At 38.7% G+C, this 4,854-nt stretch overlaps 1 long non-coding RNA gene across 1 annotated transcript in view; it reads right to left on the minus strand.

The window, feature by feature from the left end:
* The window catches only part of LOC105853993, a 16,862-nt gene that overhangs the window by 9,515 nt on the left and 2,493 nt on the right, over positions 1-4,854 (minus strand). The gene's annotated exons all lie outside the window — the stretch shown is intronic.

Raw genomic sequence — 4,854 nt, forward strand, 5'->3', positions numbered from 1 at the left:
CAAGTTTCTGTTATGGAAATAGTGGTAACAGGTATACAGCAATGTAAATTAAACTTGATGAAATTGAACTGTATACTTTTAAATTATTAAAATATTATTTTAGCTCACAAAAACACCAATAGCAAATGACTAACTAGTCTTCTTAATTCTCCATTTTTAGTGTATCACAGATAAAAAAAATTTCAACCTTAAACTGAATCTGAATAATCTTTTCTGGTTGAACATAAAGACAGTGCTGACTTAAAAACATAGAGAAGGCAAAGGTATATAAATTTAGAATCAAATCAGAAGGAAAAGAACTGCAGAACTAGCATTTGTTGCAAAAGCAGCAGTTGGAAATAAGAGGGAAAAAAATACATAAAGTCCACAGATGGCCTTTAGAACCCTGTGGGCTGTTTCATTATATAAGCTCACTCAGGCTAATTGAAAGTTTGCAACAGCTACTAGACTGTTCTGCAATTCAATTCTACTGGCAAGATAATTGGCAGTAATGTTGAGATAGAAAGACACAGGCTAGCTCTTTCCAGAAGAAAATATGCTGTAAAAATTCTATAGAAACAAAGCAAGCACCAAAAAAGCTTTGAGGGGAGCAGCTTTTCTTAAAAAATAAACTATCTAGGTTCCTTTTTCTAAAAAAGATTTATTTATTCATACAGAACTGGGGTACAGGCCAGAGATGTGGAGGGTGAGAAGATTCACCAGAGACAGAGTGGGGAACAGAACAGGCAGATCTATGAAGTACACTGCTGAGGGGAGCAGCAGGCGGGTCAGGAGAGATCTGCCATGCCATGTGGTTTCCTCGGGGCAGGCAGGGATCGAACTCATGAGGAAGTAACTTAAGCTTCTTAGTGCTGTGCTTTAACCTGCTGCGCCACCAGGGAGGGCCTTTTTTTAAATGCATACAAAAACTGGGGTTTAGGCCAGAGAAATGGAGGTTAAGAAGATTCACCAGAGACAGAATGGGAATCAGAACAGGCAGATCTATTGAAACATGCTGCTGAGGGGAGCAGTGGGAGAAACAGGAGAGGTCTGCTGCACTATGTAGGTCACCTCCCGAGCCAGGGATCAAACTCAGGTCACAGTGCCTGGTGATAGCTTGATAGCGCTGAGACCTAACTCCTTGTACCACCAAGCAGGCCCTATTCAGGTTCTCTAAAAAAAATTCCTTCAGCAATACCAACAATAAAAACACATATATGTCATATATGAACTTCATTCCCCCAAGCAACATACATCTTACTTAAACAATAACACTGGAAAATAAGTTTCTATTCTTGTCATAAGAACCTATTTCACATTTCAGAACTGACTACCCAATCTTAAATACTTTATTTTTTTAAACTAAGATTTATTTATTTTATTCATACAGAACTGGGGTATAGGGCGGAGGTGCAGGGTGGTGAGAGGATTCACCAGAGACAGAGTGGGAAACAAAACAGGCAGATCAATGAAGTACACTGCTGAGAGGAATAGCAAGCAGGTCAGGAGAAGTCTGCTGCGCCATGTGGGTCCCCTTCAGGGCCAGGGATCCAACTTGCATTGAAGCAGCTGCAGTTAGCTTGCAGTGCTGTATCCTAACCTACTGTACCACCAGAGAGTGCCCCCAATCTTAAACACTTTAAACACAAATATGTAGATGTGTTTACATCACAAACTATGGGACCCATTTGAAACTGAGTAAGAAGTTTGTTATAAAAGTCAGTTTTGGACCATGACCTACAATTTCCCTCAAATTCTATACTACCCCAACCCAACATATCTTTTTACCTTAATGTTATCACTCCGCTCAGCCCCCTTTAAAGTTCACTCATACTGGAATTCATGCCTTTCCTGAAATGTCAGGCATGCTCACATTACAGCTTTTTTGTTAATAGCTGCTCCCTGTAAGACTTTCCCCAAGTATCTACATAATCTCTTATTCTCTAGTCATGACTCAAATTTCATTTTCTCAATTAGGCCTATACTAGGTCCCTACTTAAGGTAATGCTGTCTCTACATCCTACCCAGACTTGCTTCCACCATTCCTTTACCTTGCTCTACCTTTTCCTTTTATCCACAGCATATACTACTATCTAGCTTACTATGTACAGTACTTATGTTTCTCATTTACTGTTTTGTCTGAAATGTAAGTGAAACTGGAAAGGAGACTGCCTTGCTCACTGTGAATCCCAAGCATCCCAAGAACTGTATGCTCTGTAATCATTTAATAAAAATGTAGGGCCCTTCCTGGTGACACAAGCGGTTAAAGCACAGCTCTATGAAGCACTATCCACAACCACTACAGCATGAGTTTCAACTCAGACCAGGGAAGTGACATAAGAGGCCTCTCCTGTCTCATGCACTACTACCCCTCAGCAGTGTATCTCAGTGGCTCTGCCTGTTCTGCTGCCCAGTCTGTCTCTGGTGAATCCTTTCACTTTCTCGCACCTCTGGTCTACACCCGAGTCCTTGTATGCTTAGATAAATAAATCTTTTAAAAAAAAAAATGTGTTGAATAAATGAATGGCAGAGCTCTTAAATACACCTAGTTGGCATAAATTAAAATTTAAATAGGTGAGAAAACTAGAACTACACACAATGATTTACAAAACTTATAAATACATTTCTTATAAAAGTTCTTCTGGACCTCTAAAGCCACTTATTTTGTGCTATTGCTTATATTAATACAAAGTAACATTATCATATTATTTTGGAAAGTAGTGGTTGCCTGGGACTTGAACAAAGGGTGGCTAGAGTCTAGAAAACAGTCTTGTTGGGGCATGCCCTTTGACTAGTGGTGTCTGTGCTAACTCTGGAAGGTTAACGCAGAACTGTATTGCAGCACACTAGTTGGTGACAAATAATGACCAATGGGGAAGAAATAACAGTGAGTGACTTCTAAGGTAATGTCACAGCTGGGGATGTGGCTTCTGCCTTGTTCTCTGGATTGTTTGTTCTAGGAAAGACAGCTATATCATGGTACTTTGTGGTTGTGGGAAGAGGCTTACACTGGAAGGAACTGAGGCATCCCACCAGCTACACAGATTGCTAATCATTTGAATGAGCTATCAAGGAACTGGCCCTGATGACTGCCTACTGCAGTCACTATCTTGACTGCAACCATAACAAATACCCCAAGCCAAAATCCTCCAGGTTACCGGCTCTCTAATTTCTGACTCACATAAACTATGAGGAAATAATGTTTGCTGTTGTTTTAATCCACTAAATTTGGGACAATTTGCTATGCACCCATCAATAACTAATACACTTTTCTCCCACTAAGGGCAGAAAGAATGATATATAATGGGAGTTAACTGCTCCCACTCAGAACACTCTTCATAAAACGCTATCAATATCTCATTTTAGTTTTTGAATGTTTTGTTAAAGTACTGAGATTGTTGGGATTGTTCCCAGACACAGACAGTCTATACTAATATAAAATCACTTCCCATGCAACAATTTATCAAATGTTTATTGAGTCTTCCTTTCTCTGAAAAAACTTATTTACTTGAATAGGTAACAATTACAGTGATGATGGGAAACAATAAAACAGGATATACAATGTTTTTTTTAGAAATAATCTATAACTATATAAAATGTCTAGATTTTCTCCTTACAGATGAAAATATACTACATACCTGTTGTACACCTTACTTTTCCCCTTTAATGTATCCATACATTAAAGATCATTCTAGCATCTATATTATTTGTCATTTCACTACAGATGGATATTTAGATTGCTATCAATAGTATGCTTTCTCAATGTCAAGTTTCTTCTATTGTCTTCCTGGACTTAAGGTCCTAAATGTGTAGTCTCTGATTGATAGAAATATTAAGACTATGACCTTAAAAATATTTTGTCCGGGTCCTCCCTGGTGGCGCAGTGGTTTAAAGCAAAGCACTAAGAAGCTAAAGCCACTTCCGCATTAGTTCGATCCTCACCTGCCTGGGAGGAAATCCACATGGCACGGCAGACCTCTCCTGACCCACCCGCTGCTCCCCTCAGCAGTGTACTTCGTCGATCTGCTTGTTCTGTTCCCGTCTCTGGTGAATCCTCTCACCCTCCACATCTCTGGCCTGTACCCCAGTTCTGTATGAATAAATAAATAAATCTTTAAAAAAAAAAAAATTTTGTCCTCCCCCCCAAAAAAGATTTTTGTTCCATCAGTTTTTATTCTATTTAATACTGAAACACATCCAGCAGGAGTTTTCTCACATTTTCCAGTTGTAAAGTAACATAAAACTTACCATCTTAACTCTTTTTAGCGTATATAGTTCAATGGTACTAAGTACATTCATACTGTCATTTAACCATCACCACCATCTTTTCATACTGTAAAACTGAAACTGTGTTCCCATTAAATAATAACTCCCAAATTCCCCCCACAATTGACTCTGGCAACTACCATTCTACTTTCTTTCTCAATAATTTTGACTACTACCTTACCTAAGTGGTATGCAAAATTGTAATCCTTAAAGCAGTTGTATACTGAATGATTTTCATATAATACAATCAGAATATATGATTAAATTGGTGTTAAGGGTTGAACTGTGTCCTCTCCAAATTCAAACTACTGAAGTCTTACCTCTGCGTACCTCAAAACATAACCTTACTTGGAAATACAATCATTGCAGAGGTTAATTGGTTAGGATGAGACCATACTGGATTTGAGTGGTCCCTAATCTTTATCCGACCAGTGTCCTTATAAAAGGGAGAAATTAAAACACAGACACACACAGTCATGTGGCTGACTAGTTATGTTATCATAAGCCAAGGAAAAGCTATATCATGGTACTTTGTGGTTGTGGGAAGAGGCTTACACTGGAAGGAACTGAGGCATCCCACCAGCTACACAGATTGCTAATCATTTGAAT

Source organism: Condylura cristata, unplaced genomic scaffold (genome assembly GCF_000260355.1).
Source record: "Condylura cristata isolate star-nosed mole 26May11 unplaced genomic scaffold, ConCri1.0 scaffold00023, whole genome shotgun sequence".
NCBI classification, from domain to species: domain Eukaryota; kingdom Metazoa; phylum Chordata; class Mammalia; order Eulipotyphla; family Talpidae; genus Condylura; species Condylura cristata.